At 38.6% G+C, this 23,204-nt stretch overlaps 1 pseudogene across 1 annotated transcript; it reads left to right on the top strand.

The window, feature by feature from the left end:
• The first annotated feature begins 1,589 nt into the window (after positions 1-1,589).
• On the top strand, positions 1,590-22,274 carry LOC106933868 (rhotekin-like; annotated as a pseudogene). The gene is made up of 14 exons (XR_015764952.1): positions 1,590-1,596; positions 1,977-2,090; positions 5,201-5,400; positions 5,824-5,873; positions 6,012-6,065; positions 6,261-6,378; positions 6,454-6,693; positions 6,781-6,875; positions 6,955-7,061; positions 7,172-7,300; positions 11,578-11,746; positions 13,669-13,767; positions 16,520-16,607; positions 21,927-22,274. The product of XR_015764952.1 is annotated as a rhotekin-like (transcript).
• The last annotated feature ends 930 nt before the right edge of the window (positions 22,275-23,204 follow it).

Here is a 23,204-nt window from a genome sequence, read left to right as displayed (position 1 = left end):
GTATTCTGACGTTCATGTTTGATGGATGAGCTTCAGGCGTTGAAGTCGGAAAGGCCTCCCAGCTGTTTGTGTAATCGGGTTTAAATCAGGACTCTCCACTCCAAAACATTCAGATCTGGGAAAACACATGTTGGTTAAATGAAAATATCACTTTAAATCCAAATCTGTTAGCGTTCTGAATCATTTTGAACTTATCTCTAATGAAGGCAAGTCTGAGAAATCTTAACATCTGAATATCTTCTTTTTATTTTTTTTTCCCCAGCAGCTTACAGACATTACCGGCATCAACTGGACTCCACAAATCTTATTTACTTGTCTGAATATTTAAGTTCACTTAAGATGTATAGATGTGGCATTTGAAAATGCTTCTTGTTGTCGGGATCTTCTGTGAGTCTGAGTCGCTCCTGATTGGCTGCTGGCCTGCAGCAGGGACACACACCTGCAGCTCGTTGGATCACCAGCCTGGGAGGGTTTAAGGAGCTGCAAGGCTTCCACTCTGCTGGATGAAAACTCAAACATGTTTGTCTCTAGCTTGCTGATGACTCTTCTGAGAACTCTAGAATTTATGTGACTCATCTGTTTTTGTCTTTTTTTTTTTTTAGCTCCACTGTCTCTGTTCACTCTTCTCTCTCTGATTCTCAGCGATCCTCTCGTGTTTTCGAACCAGAACCGTGTGCTCACCTGCAGCTGGATCCTATACTCCCCTCCCCTCGCCTTCCTCCCTCTGAGAAGCCCTACAAGGTACTATAAGCCCATTTAACCTGCAACATTAGAATTTCTTTCAACGGTTCTGACCTCACTGTCGTTAATCTGCCTCTCCTCCTGCAGATGATCCCCAGACCGGAACCAAGGAGAACTTCTGCAATATTCTTACCTCTTTGTACACATTTAAAATAAATGCTTAAACTTGCCTCTGTTTCCGTGTGCGATTCTGCATGGTGCTTGTTCTTTAAGCCCTTCCACCTTATGGTTTCTGGACAGCAGTCGGCATTAGTGAGGGCCTTAATTTCAGTCCAGGATCTGCTTGTGTCTTCACAGACAACATGTGAGGTCCTCCAACATGAGTGACGTTTTGTTTGCATCCAACTTCACTTATCTAGGGGCGATATTGTGGTTTACAATGGCATATGTTGTGACTTAAAAGAAATTTGACACATAAAGCTTTGAACTTGGGTCTGTCTCTTTAAGAAATTCCTTACTGAAACTCTGCCTTCAGGAAGTTATCGTATCACTCTAACGTTTTTACCAGTGTTCCACTGAGAAGCGGCTCATGAGCTCAGATGGTGCACAGCTCCCAGGTGTTTTGCACAGCTGCATGGTTGCCATGGGAGATCAAAAGATTTCTCAAACATGCATGAAAGAATCATGCATGTAAAGCTCTAATTTCAAACTTTAATTTTTTTCAGGTTTTAACTTGGTTAGGAACTGTCTGCATGAAAAACAATTTATTTCCTGATTTGAGATTTTGATGAATCTCCATTTTTGAATTTCTCTCTCTTACAGGGACAATTTTTGGAAAGTGACCAGGCAGTAAGGAAATACTCCTGCTGCTTTTGAGTGGGATCTTTGTTGCACAATGCACGCCAGTTATGCAAGGTACCACTGATCCTTTCTCAGGAATTACTGAATACCCTTCAAATTAATCACACAATACCTCAACTCCACTGTAAATTCACAAATGAACTGGTTGTGTTCCTCTAACTTCGATTCCCCAAATGGAAATTCACAGTAAATTTTTCATATGAAGACTGTGACAAGACTGACTTCCATATTTATTTATTTATTTATTTTTACACTCATACATAATGATTTATACAGCTAATACTCTATACCTGGGCCTGCATTATTCCCGCTATAGAGCTGCTTGAATGAGCGTGTGTACTGTTTGAGGCTCTAATCCTTCGTGCTCCAGCCTCTTGTATGGAGGCTTAGGATTGTTTTGATCTCTGTTGAGTAACTACCTGCTCCGTCTGCAGATCCAGTCCGAACGCCGGTCCAGTCAGCTGCAGGATTATCCCGCTGCCAGAGAGCGCAGCCCGAACAGAACCTCTGAGGCTCAGCTGAGTGGAGCCATGGCCGACAGGAACCAGGTAAGCAAACGGAGGAGAAAAGGTTCCTGTGCTGAAAACGATAGTTCTGATGCGCAGATCAGCGATTATTTTCTCTAGTAATAATTTGTGAGGGGAAAAAAAAACATAAAACATTTGTCATCAGGTTTTTTTAATATTAAAGGGAGAAAACTCTTATATATTTTTTTTAACCTATTGAGTGAGGTACATATTGATTATCCATCAAGACTGAATCCAGACCAGCATGGCTGAATTATGAAACTGGTTCTGATCCCCCCCAAAGCTCAAACACATGACTTGTTAATGTAGCAAATACGTTGTGAATCCACTACGCATTACGTTCTATAACAATTTTGAGATTCAAAGATATGACAGCATTACTTTTGTTGACAGATGGAAGTTTCATCTGATGCCAAATCAACAGGAAAATGCAAACTTCAGGCAGAATAAAAGCATTTGACTCATTTGAAATGCTGTCGATTGTTTTTGGGGTTGCGATGAATAACCCAGTGGTGGAGTCCTTCAGTGTGGAAGGCCAAAAGCTGTATTAGACATATACTGACTGCAGACCATACCATGGACACAATCAATACATTACAACCATGAATAAAACAGCAACTGCAGCTGTATTCTTGTATGTTTGGTTAAAAAAGGAAGGGGGAAAAAGTTCCGTTTGGGAATTCTCACTAATGTCGAATGTCTTCTTCCTCTGCAGTTTTTAGTGTTTGGAAATGGACACAAAGGACATTGTGTTTTGTGTCACAAAAACTTTGCATCGGTTTATTTAACAACTTCGTCCTGGATTGCAGACGTGCCCAGTTCAGCCCTTGACTTCTGAGAGCTTATGCAACATGTCTGGAGGTTCAAAGCCTGGTTTCAGCATTCTGTCAGGTGTTTCAGTCGAGGTTACTAACGGACATGGTTCTCATTTTTACGTGTACGGTCAACGTCAGCAAAACTCTTGCACTCGCTTGAAAGTGCAAGAGGGGGAAATCTCCACAGAGTTTGATCACCGTATTTTATCGACAAGCTGAATTGTGACAAGAAAACTGAAAAAAGACAATGCCGAAATGATCCCACGTTTCGTTGACTTCCAAAACAAATCGGACCGTTCAATTAGCTTTAGCACGATGCGCTTTTCACACCACGTCTGAGTAACCAATCAACACTGAAACTTGCGTGAGGAACTTTGGTTATCAGGGTCACTGATACTTGAACACTTGGGCTAGTCCAACACTTTTGGTAAGAAGCAAATTCATAGAGCCGATGAAAGAGAAAGTAGTCTGAATCTTAGAGGATAGTAGATGCTCTTTGTGAGGTTGGAGCTGATTATCCCAAACATTTCATAGTGTTCAGTACAGTTGCATAATGATTAACTGTACAGGGCCTTGTATTAATTTACCTTAAACTTTTTCACATTGTGCCACATTAATGTTACAAATATTTGTGTACTTCACTGGGCTCTCTTTATAAAAGTCCAACTCAAAATGGTGCGTATTTGTGATGTGTGGGGGGAGGAAAAATCTGAGAAACGCTCCATGATTTGGATCCAATCCACCTAAATCAGTTCTTTCTGCAACCATCTTTTCACTGCAGTTATAGCTGCAAGTTGTTTTTGGTGTGTCCACCCACATGCAGACCCGACGATTTGCCCATTCTTTGCGAAACGGCTCCAGCTCAGTCAGATCAGACGAGGCTTGGTCTGTCTGGGAGGAGCGTTGTTTTCCTCCAGGAGGATGAACTTTTGTACCCCGGTTAGTCTAACGCAGGTTCCAACAGGTTTTCTTCTGGGAGGTTTCCATCTATCTTGTCATCAACTCCTAACAAGGAGTTGATGAAGAGATGGATTACGTTTCTGTTTTATAATCAAACACAACTACAAGAGAAATTAGTAGGAGAGACTGTAAAATACCTTGCAGGAGAAGTTCTTTCAGCTAATTGTCATTTTCTGGTCTGGGCTTCAAATTCTTGGAATACGCTACCATTTTAGCTAAAATATGACATCATTAAGGAAGTCATTCATCACTACGTCATCAAAACTGCACTCATGTTTTCAATAATTTTTCAATGAACCGGTGTTTTTTTACATGTTTTCTTAAGGAATTTAATTTGTATTGATGTCTTCTGCAAACGATGCTACTTTTTGCAATCCATTGGAATCTGTCATAAATCATAGATCATGTATGCTTTTATGCATGTCAATTGTATTTTTTTTTTTGTAAATCCCTTCCATCAACCTGCTACTACAGATGAAAATTTGGATAAATCTGGCACACTTGCGTGATGCATGCATTGTTCCCTTTATGAAATGAATAAAATCCAAAACTCAAATTCAAACGATCCTCCTTGTTCATGGTTACGTGCAGCGTCATATTTAACGCACAGCTTTTGTCATTTCGGTTTCATCTCGGCGCCCCCTTGTGGCAAACTTGGCACAGTTCTTGCTACTCATTCAAAAAGGTCAGACATGTGGAGAATAGTTGTCACGTCAACAGTCCCACCTGAGCTGTGGACTTCTGAAGCTCCTCCAGAATTGCCATGGAAGTCTTACCTGCGGACTTTTAGTTTCATACTTCACAAATCTGGAACAAGCTTAGAAAATACTGTTGACTTAACAACCTGGAACCAACATTTAGTTTTATACCTAGTTAATGCAGAACAAACTTAAGATCCAGAGATCGTAGTTTCATAGTTTATAAACTATGATGTACTTCTTCTTATTAAACACGGGGAACCAATATTTAGCTTTATTCTTACCAAGTAGCAACCCAGAAAAAAAATCAAACATGGAGACACAGAAACTCCTACTAGTTTATAAATTGTGGAGCTCTTGTTCTTATTATTAATCGAGAACAAACTTTAGATCTAGAGAAACTCCTCTGAGTTTACATTATGTAGTAGTTTCATCTTTTTCTTTTGTTTTTCTAGCATTTCCTTCTAATTCATGTAAAACACTTTGAATTGCCTTATTGCTGAAAATGTTCTATATAATTAAGATTCCTTTACCTCACCTTTCTAATGGCTGGGTTTTTTTGGGGGTTTTTTGTAGTGCATCCTATGTTCTCAGTGTTGTCAATACAGACTTTCTTAGATGCAGGTGTCACATTATGCCGCCGTTTCGTCCCCAACAGGATGAGAGAGTCCTGCAGCAGATTGAGAGGGAGGTGCGCATGCAGGAGGGAGCCTACAAACTCCTGGCTGCCTGTTCCCAGAGAGATCAGGCCCTGGAGGCCTCCAAGAGTCTGCTGACCTGCAACGCCCGCATCCTGGCTCTGCTCGGCCAGCTGCAGAGGATGAGGAGAGCACAGATCTTGGAGAGAGAGGGACATGGGTCAGTAGAAGCACAGGGATTGAGCGTATGCATGATTTCATGGGAAGGTAATTGCTCAGGGAGATGCATATAAATGAGGAACTTAAAAAGTCTTCTTTTTTTTTCTTTAAAAAGCGAACCGAAGAAGTAATTTTTGCAAAAAAGAAAAATGCACAGCCTGTACCAACAAATGAGATGTCAGGCGAGGTTACTTGGAGATGCATGAGCTGTGTTTATATTACGCAATGAATAGATCCAGAAATGTCCATTTCTAAGTTAAATCTTCAGGTCTGAGAGTCGTGAATATGCATCTGATGTGTCAATACTGCTTAAGGGAATTACTTTTCGATTTAGAATAGACAAAAACTAACAAAACACATTTTGTTTCTTTTATTTTCTCTATTTCCTGGACGTGGGTGGTTGGCTGCTGGTTATTTTTGACAGCAGGATATCTGAAGATGCAGTGCCATGTACTGGGAAAGTGTCACTTTTAGGTAACAAAATGTCTTTGTACAAATCGTATTTGTTTAATCCTTTGTATATTAAGAGCCAAGTTTGTCATGCAGCTGCTTGTTGCAACAAACTTTTCTTTTTTTTTTTCCATGTCTGACTTATTAATTTGCACTCTGCAGACCTGCGAATCCCCCTCATGTGGAAAGACTCAGAGTACTTCAAAAACAAAGGAGGTAAGCAAATGGGATCAGGTTTTCTCTCAATAGGCAAATATCCAAATAAAAGTTTGGCATATTCATTGTAAGAATATTAATTTTTTTTGTAGGTATTTCTATGCCTGTATTAGTATTTTTATATGTAAATGTGACAAATTCCACACAAAAATGTAATAAAAATCCCCAATAAAATCATCTTTTCTCCATCTTCAGAGCTGCATCGCTGTGCCGTGTTCTGCCTGCTTCAGTGCGGCTCAGACATCCACGACACCGACCTGGTGATGGTGGACAGGACGTTGACTGACATCTGCTTTGAGGACGCAGTCGTATTGTAAGGCCAATTTTTCACAACCGAGTTAACGCGTTCCAACGTGCAAGATCTTAAAGACCTTTCACATCCGCCCAGCGACAAGGTGGGCCCGGGCTTCTCACTCCGCGTCGAGCTCTACAGCTGCTGCGCGGCCGAGGATTTCCCCCCGGCGGCCCCGGCTCCGGCTCCCAGGAGAATGAGCTTCCTGGGAGGCTCGTTGGGATGCTCCTCTGGGAAAAAGATCCGTGCCGCGTTTGAGTCTGCGTCTGCGTGCGGCTCCATCTGCCCCGGTGGAGGGACCGCGAGGCCTGGACATGTTTCACCTCCGTCTGCACTGTGGGCACGGTCACTCTCCTTGAAACACGTTTTATTGTTGTTTTTTTAAAAGAGAGTCTAATTGTATGAATTTCTTTGTATTCATAGGGGCCCAAAGTATAGCCTGTTGGCTCAGACAACACTGACTGTTGAAGATGTCAGAGAGGGTTTCAAGACCCATGATTTAACACTTTCAGCAACAGGTAATTTCCTGTTTTTTCCCTCTTATTGTATTTTTATTTTTTTTTTAAGTATGATTTTAGGCTTTTTCCCCTCCCCCAGAGGATAGTCCATTCTGGTTGCCTCTGTATGGAAACATGTGCTGCCGCTTAGTCGCTCAGCCTTTATGCATGACCCAGCCAGCGATAAGGGGCCAACTCAAGATCAAGGTGAATGCTTATTGTAACTTTTTTTTTTTTTTTTTTTTTTACCACCACCAATCACAACAACTCCCTTTGATTCTGATTTACTTGCGTGTGTCTTTATTGCTCTCACTCAGCTTGAGGAGGATGCAGATCACTGGGGAAACTACTTCTGTGTCCTCATAGGCCAAACTCTTCTCTGCTATGGAAGTGGAGAAGACCTGGAGTCGGAGGACGAGCCTCTGCTTGTAATCCCCATCACAAAGGTTGGCTTTTAAATATGCAAAGTCAGAATGAAGTCAATACAAAGATGTAGAGATTATGCTTGGGTTGGTTACAGTTGCATGACAAAACCACTAGAGGGCACCAGTGAGAAAAGCTGTTTTGAGCGTCTCACGGTTTGAATCCGGGTTATTTCTCCCCACACTCGGTCAGATATCACACTAATCTATTCAGTTATTTATTATAGTAGTTTAATAATGATTTGTGAAAATTTGCTTGTTCAAAGATCAGAGTATGGAATGAATTCAGTCAAATACAGCTGCAGATGGACACTTAAAGCAGTAAAATTGTTTTTATGTTAACTTGCAGCATCCTACACACTAAGAACACCTTGTCATATTTATTCATGTTATAGCCATAGATAAAATGGATCGTCTTTGCAGTAACGTCATTCCCCGCTGAAATTCACACCCTTAGAGCATTTATTGCGTGTTGTGGTAAGAAGAAACATTCTGTGCTGTCACAATTATTTTCTAATTAAACAACTGTAACTGAGGCATTTCTTTTAAATATACACTTTCATTTTTAATTTGACACATTATTCATATCATTTACACAAAGTCCATGAACACAGATGGATCTCCACGTCTTTAAGGAAAAAAATATCAAGACATTGCACTGTTTGCAATTATTTGGAATTATCTTTAGGCATTTTTTTCTAACTCCAAGCTGGATAAATGTCAATGCCTAATGGATTCAAGCGTAGCAGGAAGAGTGTGAAAGAAGATCGATGCCCTACGTATCAAAATGTGTATATATGAGTCAACTTCTTGTCTTTTGGCAAAATGGACCAAAAAAGAGATTTTTTTTTTCTCCCCTTTGAGTCAGTTAAAGGACCAAACGTCTCGTTTGAAATTGCTCTGATACTGGAACATGATCACTGAACCATCCAACGTTTTGTCGCAGACAGTCAATAGGATGACAAGAAACGTGTTGAGAATCGAAGATGCAAAGTAACTGCAGAAGATTTGACAAGAAGTGTGACGTTACCTTGAACTCATCAACTTATACTGCGCTGCACCGGCTGCAGCGTATAGCAGAGGGAAACGGGGAAGCAACGAGCCGTCAATGAGAAAGCAGAGTAGCAGCTCAGATTATCTGTCATACCATTCTGTCACGACATAATGACAAATATGTGAAGGACATGTTTTTTGTAGGTTACATACTGTTGCTTTTAAGAGATGAAAATAGGTGTGGTGTGAAAATGTTTTTCATTTAGTTGCATGATCATTATGTAAAGCAACATTTGCCCAATAGCTGTGCACAAGCATATTTTTAGAACCTCAGAAAGTCAAAACCTCCCTTTACTTTCCTTAAACATTCATGTTTGAAGTCTATTAGCGTCTTGGATTAATTGTGTAGTTGATTATTAAAAATGAATCCTCAACAACAGGACTTGACTTATTGCACCCAGTGACATCCACATCAAAACGGAGATTTACACATGAGCCATCTGTTTTTTAGCTACATTCATTTATTTATTTTTTTAAATGTTGGTTTGAAAAGAAATAAAGTTGTTTACCTCAAACCATTCATTCATAGTTGAGGAAAAACCAGTCTGAGCTCCAGTCTACTGATTCATAGCTCTTCGACTTGCGACGTGTAATTTTAAGCCCTCTGCAGTTTTTCCTCAGGAACTGCTGCAGGGCGTTTGTGACAGTGTAACTTGTACTATAAATATGATGGAATAACTTCTAAACTAAGCCACAGCGTGTTATAGGGACCCCTATTTAAATAACTACATTTATCAATATTGCACCTGGATAATCACACAGTGCAAAAAATGTTGGAAGTTCAAAAACATTTCACAAGATGAAAGGATACAGAGCAGATCGTTCACCATTCCTCTTTAGGTGATCTAGAGGGATTGTACAGCCACCATCCCTCCTTTAAACCCACAGTAGATTTTGGTTCTGATAAATCATTCCTATAATGATTTACAGTATGTTTTGGATTATTATGTGGCTAAAACCCCAATGATAAGCCAACATTGGCTCAGAGGAGTTAAGATTTTTAATTACAATGTTGCGGTGTTTCAGTTTCATGGATTTTTTTTTTATTGCGTCAAAACACAAATATAGGTTCTGAATGTCTGGCTTTTGACAATTTTCTTTGCAGAGTTAATCTTGATGAAAGGTGAGCCATGTTTCCTCTAACTTTGATCGCTGACTTTTCAGACGTAAAATAGTATTTATTTCAGTTGTGCATACATAACCACTGGTTTAGAAAACTAAATATGTGCATATATATATATATATATATCACCTCGAGTTTGGTTTGGACAGCACGTCTGACTGATGCTGCCTGCAGGAAGACGAGGAGGGGAAAAAAAAAAAAAAAGCCTTGAGAAAATAATCTCATGGTTAATCTGCACAGTTTTGGATAAGCCGGAAACCAGTGACGTCAAGAGGACCAGTTTAAACCAGAAACCTGCAGACGGCCGCATCTGTAAAAATCCACCTGACTCTTCTCTTAGATAATGACAATTTATCAGATCTTGTTCCTTGTGAGACATTTGTTTCCCCCTTTGCAGGTGGATCTCTTTGTACATTTATTTTTGGTAAATGCCTACTACATACCAGCGCATAAAAAAATAAAAAAAAAACAATTATGAGGAAGTGAGAGTGAAGAGGAAATGTTCTTTTAATATGGTTCATTAACTTATTGCTTATGAGACAACAACTTTGCACAAAGATGGGAGGTTTTGTTTTTCTTCAAGTTATTTGTACGTTGTATAAATACAATGCATTCCAATGTGCAATCATATTCAATGTATTGGATGATTCTAGGCAATCATATTCAATAATCTAGAATATTACTGTAAATTTAACTTTAGTCAGTGAAACACTATACAAACTATTTTCAAGCTTTTATTTTTGTTAATCATGATGATTTTCTGCTTGGGGCTGATACAAACATGATATTGAAGATTAAAATATTACACCAGAACAATAAATAAAAAGTTTTTAATACCTGCTTAAAGGTTATTTTCAAATGTTACTTTTAATTTGATCAGCGAGTGGAATATTCTGATTCCTGTAAGTTTCTGAAGAGAAAATAAACCTTTTAGACATCGATTGCTGTCGTGTTGAATGCGAGGCCACTCATTCAGCATGGGCAGTCGGATCCCTCCTCATCAATCACAGACTGGCATAACCTGCTGCTCACCAAGCTGCTCGGAAAAGCCAGGCATTGTTAAACAGGAAAGGGGGAAAAAAAACGGTGTTTTGGCTCGTATTATGTTACTCGTCTAATTCTGATTTCATGTCAAATGTCTTTTACGTGTGTTTATACCGATACAGGAGTTTTCAGTGTCCCCCCCCCCCCATCATCGTTGTCATGTTCGATTTAATAACGAATGTTGGGAAAAAGAAAATCGCAATGCAAAATGGATGTTTTCTCTTAGCCTTGGAGCATTAAACACTTTCCTGATGACAGATCTTGATTAATGTTAAACTTGAGATGAAGTTCAGACATGCTAAATATGTTTATCATTGCAATATCTAAAAGCTGTGTACAATTTGACTTCAAAAAGTGAAACAAAAGATTGTATTTCAAGCTCCCTCACCCCCTCCATCGCATTGTATTTTCATTTTGTACTCCTCCACCAAGCCTGTTTTTCCAACGTGGTAAAATGTGACCCGACTCAAGAAACCATGAAATGCCTGTCGATCCTGTCATGTCTCATGAGATGAAGAGGAAGTTCACTCAAATTTCCATTCCTGGTAAAGGTTGCACCTGCAATCCAAAGTGTTTATTTGTTAACTGAACTTTTCCCAGTTCTTTCACATAAAGTCAAACTGGCATGTGGAGGAAGGGGCTCTGGTCAGGACAGACCAAATTAAACCATAGCTGACCTAAAATTAAAAAAAAAAAAAGAAACAAGCACTGCGTGAAACATGATGCTGGCAGCATCATGGTAACAGACTGGGCCAACGCCCTTAAATGAAATCTATGTCAACACATTGAAGCGAAGTCCCTCAAACAGTAAACGGTCTACCTGTATGTGATTTAATCTCAGCATAAATACAGCTGGTCTGTGAAGGCCTCTGGGATTTATCAGAGAACATTGCCCTGATCCTTAGCTGACTCGAATTTAGACATATAGAGATGTTTGTGTGTGTGTGTGTATAATTTAATTTTTTTTTTTTTTTACCAAAATGTAATATTAATGTAGATGTTCTTACAGAGAACATCTGAGAAATCTAAATTAAATATGAAACTTACACAGCGTCTGTATTTTATTTATTTTCCGCTTCAGGATACCAACGTCTGTGCGTGTGAGAGCGATCCTGTCCACGGGCTGCAGATTAGCATTAGCATTAGCATGCAGCCTCAAAGAGGGAATGCGACCTGCGCAGCTACCACCCAGAATGCTGACGACTTGCCAGGCTGGATCAAGGCCCTCCAGCAACATGTCTACAACCTGAGTAAGACTGGGACTAAGGAAATTATCTGTTAGAAAAATAAATCTTGTTTATCTTAAGCTCTTATCTGTTATGAAAGCTTCTTGGGCTATTATTAGCAAAGTGAAAGCAGGTTTTTGGTTTCTAACCGCTGCAGTGGAGGGGGTTGTCACTAAGCAGAGGGGAATTTTGGAGCGAACCGACGAACTTACTGGAATTCATAGGTACCGAAGCAAACGTGAACACCAAAGTTTTACTCAGTATTTTGTTTATTTACTTTAATTTTGTCTTATTTCAAGTGTTCTAACTTATAAGCAACTTTTCAGCAAGTTATAGGAGCTTGATTTTAGTAAATAATTTCTCAATATTGATAAAGTATTACATCCACTGGCAGATTATTTCACTGACGGGGGAAAAATGTTTTATTAGAAGTGAAATAATCTCAGTTCATTTTCTTAAATGTCTTATCAATAATAAGGAATTATTGACTTAAGCCAAGCTCTTATTTCTTGCTGAAAAGTCACTTGTGAATTAGTTCAGTCTTATTTTAAGTGTAACAAGTCATTTGCACTAAAAACTACTAAAAATACTTGATAAGATTTTGTGTTTTGGCAGCATGGTGGATAGTTTTCAAAGGTTTTTACGAAGAAAAGCCCGATTGGCGTTTGTTCTACTTGATACTTTGTAGAACCACCTAACACTTTTGCACATCTAGAGTCTTTGAGTTTTCTCACATGAAGTAGATTATTGTCTATCTTGCATCATCCTGCCAGGAGGTAAACAATTGCCCCAGTGTTAAATCTTTTTAGGTTTCTGTCTTTCTACCCTCCAACTTGACAATGTGTCGCCGTTTTCAGGGGGATGTAAAGTGTTGGTAGGTTCAATTTTAACGCTCATTGTGCAAAAATGTAGAAACCTGTCATATTATTTCATTTATTATAATGTTTTTCTCTTCATTGTAAGAATTTTCATTTATCTTTGTCATAATAAATTCTAAGTACTGATGTTTAAACCCTCGAAAAAGTCTCCTTAATGTCAGGAGTATTAGTTTTAGTTTTACTATTTTCTGCGCCGCTTGTTCAATAAAAGCATCAAATGCCAACAAATTTGCAATTTTTCACAGTGTGACTGGTGTCCTAAAGAAAAGTATTTCCAATGGGAATGTTCCTGCAGAGCAGTATTTGTTTGAGGGGCCATTATTGTTGGCCCCACAAACAGTCTTAGCCGTATAGTTATCTCAGGCATAACAAATAGTTCTTATCGTCACTTTCGTCATTATTACAACAGTGCCACAAAATATTGTGCTAAAACTTTAAGTCCTTGTCTTCCACACCTAGAAACTGGACACTTTAATTTTCACGTGCCAAGAATTATGCTGTTACCTTCATTATTTAGGGCAGGTCTAGTTTTAAGACCAGCCATAAATAATTAGGACGTTGCTGAAGTAGCAAAACAAAGTCCACTAAAGACTTTGATGCATTTATCAACCAAAAAGGGTCTGTGCTGCTAACAAAATGGCTGAAAATGCTTTTGATTGGTTTATCTGACTATAGCAGTCTGCTGCCTCTTACAGAACATTAGACTTGGACTTTTATTAGTTGACATAAAATAAGCTGCTTTGTGGTGAGAACAAATTTGCTGAAGCCTAAAAAAAACAAAAAACAAATTGCTGCCGCTAATCTGTCGCTACAATGAATGATGAAAATGAACAACTGAAAATATCGTGTGTGTGTGTGTGTGCGCGTGCGTGTGTGTGTTTTCATCCTCTGGGCCTCTTTACTGACATGTGGTACAGCAGGTATAACGAAAACCTGAACTTGACTAGACTCTGGCACAGCGACGAATAAAGCCGACATAATTATGATTGAATAATTACGAAAAGCTTTTAATGAATACATCTTTGTTTGTATTACGACATGTGTAATCGCCGACTTGGGCTGTTTCAGGTCAGTGGAAACGGTGTTGCGATGAGGTGATGAAGATTGAGGCGCCGAGGTCCAGGAAACCCAAAGCGGCCAAGCAGGGATCTCTGTTTCACGAAATGGGTAACGTCTCCAAAAGCGCAGCGGCGCAGCTGCATTCAAGCATTTCTGGGATGACGCAGAAATGCTTGAAAACCTCTGATTTCAGGGGTTTTTCTCGGAGGTGATTTTATTTTTCCTCCTCTGTCAAAATAATTAGTTAATGCATTCTTTTTCAATTTAGTTAATTTCCTCTTGCTTTGTTCTTTTGTTGAGATTTTCCTCTGATCCGATGCCAGTACAGAAAACAAGACTTGAAAAGATGCCATGAAATGCATCCTTGATTTGAGCCAACACATTAAATCGACAACACTGGAGTTGTTTTTGTGTGTGTGTGTTTTACAGCTGCACAGTTATTTACATTACTGTTATGGAGACGAGCTGAAACGGCAGTCGCTGCCATCGCCCTGTTGGCAGACAAACGTCTGATAAAGAAAATGTCAACGTTTACGGTGCATTTCGAAAGTATTCATACCTCTAGAAGTTAACTCTTATGCAACAGCCACATATTTCAATGTATTTTCAGTTTTTTTTTTTAATGTATGAAAACATCACACAGAATTGTGCCGTTGAAAGAAAAGGGTGCATGGTACTAAAACATTTTTGTGTGTGGTACACAGTTTTTGTCTGCCCCTTTTACTGATACCCTAAATGAAACTTTGCACTACCATCTTCCTTCAGACATGAATTAAATTCAATTAAAATGACTCCAACGCTGCCTGACGTAATCTCAGTATAAATGCAGTTCTGAGAGAGCTGAGCTTAGCGATGGCCACTCCAAGACATTGACTTTTTTATGGATAAAACACGTTGTAATTAATTTGGTGATATAAGGGGCATCCACAATGAAAGCCTTACTTGTGCTCAAGCTTCCTGAATCATGTGAATGCTGAACACCCACGCTGTGTTTTTGCAGTGTATGCAGGTATGAACACCATCTTACCAAGTGTGTTTGGTCTAGTTTCCAGTGCAAATATCCAAGTACACTTGAAATAAGGCAAAACTAACATGGATATGTAACTTTTCACCAAGATGTCTTCATAATCTTAAAAAAGTACTCGTTCCAATGGCAAATTATTTCACTTATAACATGAGAAAAATGTCTTAAGTGAATTTATCTGCCAATGGAACAAGAACTTTTTCATCAATATTAAGGAATAATCGACTTAGAACATGATCATATCTAGCTAAAATTACTTGTATGTTAGATTTAATATTTCAAGTATACTAAGATATTTTGCACTAGAAGCTGGACCAAAATGTCTTGGTAAGATTTTGTTTTTGGACAGATGAATGTGACACTATCAGAAATCTGAAAATGATACTAAAAGGTGAACCAGACCTAATTATTTTCCTGATATCGTGGATAATTTTTCTGGGTTTTCCATGATGTCACACAGCGACACGTTATCCTAAAATGTATCCATATTTGTGTGCAGCTAAGCTAAACTAAAGCATAAAATGGTGAGATTAGGGCATGTAAACCTCTGACTTTTAAGAAAGTGAACTTTTTTTTTTGTCTCATTCAGGCATTTAGCAAATGTGTTGGTAATCCTTCAAAACCAAGAACAGGAATCGCCTGGTTTGATTTAATGTCAGAGAGAGAGAAAATGTTTTTGTAAAATCAACTCAGTTCATTCAGAAAGCTTAAAAAAAAGTAATTATAAATCTTCAAGACGTAAAAGTCATAAATCAGCTGCTTTACAGGCTTTTCTATTTGACACATTGGGACCAGAGCAAGAGATTTTTCTTCATATAATAATCAACAAGCACTGGACTTATTGCTTTCATACCTACTCAACAATCCAAGATTATGGTTTTGTGCAGTTGACAAGCGAGTCCAAATATTCGCTTTCCTCTTAATTTTCTGTTTCCACATTAATTTGAAATATTGATTTCTCTCTAGTTTGCCAGCCTCTGACTCAAAGACCCAGTGAATTAGTTATCAGCTTTTTTTTTGAGGTGCAATGTAAATGAAAGCAGCTGTTAAAATGATTTAAAACACCAATATGGCAAAATTATTGCAAAATTGTATCGAAATTTCAGTTAAAACATCTGAGAATATTTAATCTCCGTATTTGAATTAAGATTTTATTAAATTTTTATAAGCAATATGATTTTTGAATAGATTTCCCCGTTATTAAGAAATATTAAATCTATGTAGCCGCACAGATCAAGTAGAGACGAGCAGAATTGGTAAAAACCAGATTGCCCGTAAAACGCCAGTTCAAAAGCAACTTTATTGCGGGAGACTTAAATCTTCACATCAATACACGCATTGATATTACAATGACTGCTTCAACAATCGTGCCTGTTCTTTCATGCCAGAAATTGAGACAGAAAAAAACAAAACAAAGCTCAAAGGTTCAGTGTTTATCACCAACGAAGTTGGGGAGGAACCAGACCTTAAAGTGGACAAACGAGTCTGAGTGAATAACAGGAGTACCCATAAATGTCCCGGGACAGAATGTCAGACGCTGTCGTCAGGACCGACCGCGTTATCGCTTTCACCTGCTGACAAAGACGTCAGTCATGCCGATCAAAATATATGTAACATGTTTGTGGTTAAGAGATGTTTCGGAGTTTTAATGTGACGGGAAGGAGGAGAGGGCAGGAAGCAGGGGAAGAAAATAAAAAACCCTTTCTCAAACTTCCTCATATCCAGTCGTCTCTCATCGCCTTCAAGTGTTTCCTGGGACTGCGAGTTAAACTTGAAAGATTTGAGTTTGATTGTTGGATTTATTATCTCCATCTCCATCTTCCACTTCCTTTACAGTAACACCCTCCTCTCCGAGAAAGGGTCCTGCCATTCCAGATTTGTCTCATGAGATACGAACGTTGCTGTCCTCTTACTACAGCGAAAGGTATGATTGGCTGCAGCAGTCAAACTACTGCATCTGTTTCTGCTCTCAGGATAAATCGCAGAAAATCCTCTCGACGCTCGGCTGACGTGCACAATCACTTGTTGCAACAGCTGGACGGTCACGGCTCACGCCAAACGGAGATTGTTTAAAATTTTCCCTGCTTGCACTTTCAGTAAATTTAGGTAGAAAGTCTGTTCCTGGCTAAATACCCAATGTTAAAATTTGAATTTTCAGTTCATACAAAATATGTCAAAATATTAAGAGATTAATTCTCAATGTGCACCTTTTTATTTCAAATGTCTAAACACGAGGTGCTTTCTCAGCTTCACTTACTTTCATATTAATCAAATTTGTGAGCTGCTCTATTTCCCACTTTAAAACTTACAAGAAAAAAATGTCTCCTAACGTGCTGAAAATGCGAGTTTCAAAGTAGAAATTTCCACTTACCGTCCGACATTACAGATGTCTGGAAGAGATTGTTACGCTTAGGATTTCTGTGGTTGTGGGAGTCGACAGTGAACCAAAGCCTGAGTGAGGAACAACAAAAAAAACCCACACACACACACACACACACACACACACACACACACACAGGGGGAATCTAAACAAGATATTCTGGATATGATTGGATTTGGATGTGGAAGGGGAATAAGTCACACCCTGTTTCTATTTTTTCTATTTTCTTCCTGGATTGGAAAATTATTTATTAAAAGCGATACAGCAGAAAACTTTTTTTTTTGCCTTTAACCTTCTGCATGCATCATTTCTGTTTCTCTTTTGCTTGATTTGTGGCTTTAAACACAAAGCAAAACTGCAGCAGATCTAACCGATGGTTCCACATAGTTTGAAATCTCCACATTAATGTTGATTCCAAGGCTGAACAGGTTTCATAAGTCCAAAGCCGACTGAAAGCTTTTTTCTTTTTGAGCTCATTTATAGGTTATTGATTAATATATTGCACATGATTGCTTGTTATTTATTTATTTGTTTATATCTAGTCATTTTGAACTTATCACTCTTAGGTATGTATATATATATATATATATATATATATATATATATATATATATATATATATATATATATATATATATATATATATATATATATATATTTTTTTTTTTTTTTGGTGCCAGTGATGCATATTGAAGGCTGAGATGTGTTAAAATGAACTAATTTGTTTCAGAAGCGTCGATGTTGAACAAACGAGTAGAGAAAGATCACCCAACGGCAGCTTGTCGTTTCCTCATATTTCATCTGAAAATTTCCCCCCTAATTTTTTTTCCTCTTTAAAGATAAAAACAAAACAAACTTGCTTGCTGCCTATGATACAATGGTTGATCAACTACAATGGAATTAATGTAATGTAATCTCCTGCCATCCAGAAGAAAAAAAAAAAAAAAGACCCACAGAGCCAAGAAAAACCAAACGTCATTCCAAAGGCAATGCAGGAGCCAAATTCACTGTATTCAGTAGTTGAATCCTCACCTGATGAGTGTAATTTTGCATATATATATTGCCATTAAATAAGCCGTACAAGTACTTGCAGAAGTAGAGGCAATCATTCTATATGGTATAATCGTGTAACATGATACACCACATACTGAGACATGTTCCTCATACTTTGGCTCAGGTCTAATCTGATTATGACAACTTGACATTAACCAAGAAATCATTACTGATATAAATGTGTTATAAAAGTATTACTGATTGCACTTTAAAAATTAGGTAACTTTATTATTGCCTATTCAGTAAGTGAAGAAAATGTGTCTGTTTTCATTTAGCAGAGTCAGAGGATTTAAAGACGCTTCATGTCGGCTCTGAACTCATCATTGCAGCTGTTCCCCACGTTTTACTGCTTCCAGATGACTTGGTTTAGTATTATATTAAGCATTTTTATTACATAAAAAAGGATTTCTATATTTAACCGTCGGTAAGCCTAGGCTGACAATAGTCTGATGAAAGCAGCATTGTTGGAGAACTTTCCGTTCCTATTGTAAACTGAGAGACCTGTTCATCAGAATGAGTAGCAGGACAGGAAAAAAGCTCCAGACAGCTGCAGCCTGAATATCAGGTCTGTCTTTTTATTTCAGTTCTGTGCCAGCCCGTCTCCACGTTATCGCTTCATGGTCTCAAAGAAAGAGCCTGTTGAAACCAAACTTTTCAAAAAATATCAGAGGCCACGACTGTGCGCAGCTCTGATTCTTTTCAAAATTAAATGCTTTTTTTATTTCAGCTGGAACAACTGGTGGCCTCAAGACACTTTAAAGTTGAATAAGACGAGGAACAAGTCTGTAGATAACAATCGGTTCCAAAACACAACAACATCTCTGTGCACAGGGAGATAACGTCACCACAAATACCCACGAGATTACAAAACCCTAGAGGATTTTATAACATAACACTCTAGAACTCTAGACCTTTCTGCTAGTACATCCCAGGACTGTCTGGTATGTTTGTTTTTCTCTGCTCTTTATTTGTTCACTAATGTTGCCAAAAAAAGTGTGTATATATATATATTTGTGCCTTCACAGAACTGATGTATTAACCCTTTCATGCATAGTGGTCACTACAGTGGACAGGTATCTAAAAGCCATTTTCTTGTGGATTGTTATGTTATAAATGCACACAGACCAGTGAGGTGGACACTAATGCATCATAAAATTCACCATCAACTACTGACCATCAGCTGCAAATGCAAGAAATAATTTTCTTCTTCTGTAGACTACTTTTGCAGGTAAAAAAAAATATTGTGACATCAGATAACCCCTAAAGAACAATACTACTGAAGTATTTTTCAAGCAACTTTGTATTTGGAGAAAATTGGAGGAAAAAAAAAAGTTTTACAGAATTTTTTTCTTAACTTTTTTATGCCTTAAGAAAAAAAAATCCTGACACAAAGGATCATAATTCATGCATGAACAGGTCAATACCTAGTCAGTTTACAAATTCTGTGACTCCCGAAGGCAGTTCTATTTTGGGGTTTATTAACGTAGAATGCGGCTAGCTATAAATGCATGCCACACCTTTCAGAATTTTATACACCAAAATTGGAAGACATTAAACAATTTTCTGTCCACTTCACAAAATCACACTGCTTCGTGTTGCTGGATCACGAGTACCAATGAGATCCACTGAATTGTGATGCGACAAACAGTGAACGCTTTTTCGAGCCGCGGCGGAAAGATAATTTGCCATCTTTGTGACAACGGCCAAAGCTTGATTGCATCATTTGTGTCTTGCCATTTATAGCAATTAAGATGCCATCCCAATAATATACAAATATGTTTAATACCATATTATCACAGCTTAATTATGTCATTCACATAAGTGGACGTTGATGAAGATGATTGACCTTTTTTTTTTAGGTCAGCACTGACATTCCTTCACTGATGTCACCGAGGCCGGGCAAGACGAACGCCTCCTGAGGCGAAACACAATAGCACTTTGTAACTCAGTGCATAAAAAACAAACCTATAATTTAAGTTGTTACACAGGGCGGCAAACAAGAGTCGTAAGTTTAAGTCTGGAAAGAAAGACGCCTGTTGTTCCACTGCGAGATGCACAGAGAGAAATCCAGCGATTGGTCACAAGACGTCACACAGAACAGGTTGAACCGCAAAGTTTGATATTTGATATATGCGAGGCGACAATGGGTCACGGCAGCAAAGTTCGGCTTTAACAACAATGGCCTCGCTTCACCTTGAATACACTCATTTCCACCAGATTGTGTTCTGCTGTGTCATTTCAGCAAAATAAAGCAAACAGTAAGAGGCAGAGAGCACAAGGGCGACTTGTTCTCTCTATTCCTGCTAAACCTCTTTTCCCCCATTTTTTCCTCCTTTTTCGTGTGTCCATTACATTTCTAATAGTTGTGCATCTCGGCAAAAGCTTTTATGCTCTACTTGTGAGAGTAAACCTGTTGGGTCTGGCCTTGATACTTTGTCATGCTGCCAGTCAGAAAAAAAAATGCATAAAAAGAAAAATTACAATCAATTTATATGTTTTGTTTGGCTTTTTATTTTTCAGTTCTGAATTTCTGTCTTGTGGAAAAGTAAATACCGTATTTGCAAAACAATATTTCCAAGAAGATGTGATACAATCTGTGCACCAAACTCTGATTAAAAAAAAATAATAATTGACTCCAGTAGCCATTTTTTATCCACAAACAAAACGTTTTAAACAAAACATTATTTAATCCCAGGTATATTAAATCTAAAAATGATATTTCTAATTTTACGAGGTTACAATGCGACAGCGCCGCATTCTGATCTTATCTCTGAATAATCAGATGATGTTAGAAATCTCCTGCTCTGCTCGTCGCTAAAACAAAGCAAAACACTCCATTAAACCGATGGACAGAAGCCGACATCCTGGTCAGAATGATTCATCAGGTTCTGTGTCATCACGCCATTAAAAAAAAGGGGAAAAAAAGCTGCTTCATATCCTCATTCTTGCAAATCCCCACATCAGAGCAAATTGTGTTTTTTGAGAAGTATCTGTCTGAATAGTTTCAACTGTCAGGGTGGTGTGGTGTGTTTTTTTTTGTTTTTGTTTTTTTTAATGGAAGACAGGATTGTTAAGTGGGGTGTGTGCAAACCACAAGGAAAAAAAAAAGTTCCTGCATCTTTACACCTTCGTCCTTCGAGTTGCGCAGGGACTGTTGAATATCTGTAAATAAAATATTGATCTTGGCCCCCGTCTGTCCCGTACCACCCATCACTCGTTTGCGAAGGAGTCCTCGCTTTCTCCACCTTCGTGTCGACGCACATTCACCGACGCATTACACTCGGCATGTATGGGAGACATATTTCAGGTCATCGAATAAAAAAAAAAAAGTTAATATCAGACGAAGACAACCTCAAGTTAATACAACAACGGAGTCTTTAGTATAGACTTTTTTTATTGTGGATAAAAAATGGCTACTGGAGTCAATCGGGCCTTTTTAGGTAACCGACTGAGTCTTGTTGGCGGCAACGGCTGCCGTCAAACGCTTACTCTGGGGGAAAAAAAAAGTGTGTATAATTACTGTGGCTTGTGTTCCTTACTGCACGGCCCAGTTGCAGAGTGAAATTAAATATGCAAAAAATATTCCATTTCCCCCCTTTATACGGTACAGCAAAACCCCCAACATGAACATAAAGCTGCCAAATCTACCATGCCGTTTGCCTAAGCAGCCGGGACAGAAATTGGACATTTAAAAATCCTGAAATAAATCAGGCTGGCCTCGGCGAGGCCTCTTTAGTGTCAATTCAGGACACTAATTCATTGTTTAGCGCTCAACTTCAGTGACCATTTTTCTTTTCTTCTTTTTTCCAGCTATTAATCATCCTGACAGAGATACAGCGGCGGGCAGACGATTGCTCCCGTTCTCCTCGCCTGTGGTTTTTTAAAACCTGGTCGAAATGGACAAGAGCATGATGAATGCTGCTCGTTCTTTAAGGACGCCAGGCACACTGTAACGGCTCCTACTGCTGGGTTTTTTCTACCCGTGCGCAAATCCAGGACTTCATTGAATGTTGGTTTGCAAATTCAAAAATGAAAAAAACAAAAAAGAAAGTCAGTCACAAAAAAATACTAGCTAAGTTTCAGAAAATGGTACATTTGTCTACTAATATGTTATCATTTGTGTTATGAAAATAAAAATGGTGAACCGGAGCAAACAAACCAAGTTGCTTCAAAATCTAGTCAGTTTTTTTTTTTTTTTTTGCTGTGCACATAAACCATCCTTCTCATTTCTTTATATTTGTTGCAGTAAATTTTACGATTAGCTATAAATAAAGCCTTCTGTCATCTGTCACCCTGCAGCTTTCAGACTCTCATCCTGAAACCAAAGCACAGTCTGGCTGCTTTCGGGCTGACTCACGAGACAAACATTTTATTTTATCTTTTTACCGTAAGTTGACATCACCCCACCCATTGGCAAGCGCTGCATAGTAGCTGTTTGACTACCTAGCTTTTCGATGCATTGTTTATATTGTATCCTAAGTGTGACCTTGTGGAATGCTGTTGACACACTGCAGGGAACTATAAAAATAAAGAAACAGTGAATAAAGTTCAAACCGTATCTCGGTGGCTGCCCAGCTAATCCGCACACCAGGAGAAATCAAAACAAAATTCCACGGATCAAATTATGTGCAGTGAAGCTGAATGATGCAGGGATTAATTATTAAACATTTTTACTGAAATGTTTTTAATGCCTCATACTGGGCGTGAGTTTGATCCATTCTCTTTAAATCTTCCATGCACTCTGATCTGATCCTGTTCTCTCTGTAGATTACCTAATGGAGTCGTGTTGGGTGACTGACTGGGCCGTTGAGGCAGCGTTTTGAAATCAGTTGGACGGTTTTCTTGTCTTTTGAGTTTCAGATCACTGTCTTGCTGGAAAATCCATCCTCCCCCCCCCCCCCACCTTCGTTCTCTGGTCAAGAAAGTCCCGGTAAATTTCTACATTCATCTTTTCTTCAGATATACAACAGCCACACATTGTAAGGTTCCCTCTTCCAAACTGCAGGGTTGAAATGATGATTTGTGGGTGATGCGCAGTGCACATCTAGTCTAAGCAGCAGCCGCGTTCCCATTACTAACGTGCGTAAA

Source organism: Poecilia mexicana, unplaced genomic scaffold (assembly GCF_051168715.1).
Source record: "Poecilia mexicana isolate PSO_F unplaced genomic scaffold, ASM5116871v1 scaffold_12, whole genome shotgun sequence".
Lineage (NCBI taxonomy): Eukaryota > Metazoa > Chordata > Actinopteri > Cyprinodontiformes > Poeciliidae > Poecilia > Poecilia mexicana.
The sequence above is the reverse complement of the archived record's forward strand: the minus strand, read 5'-3'. Positions and strand labels throughout refer to the sequence as shown.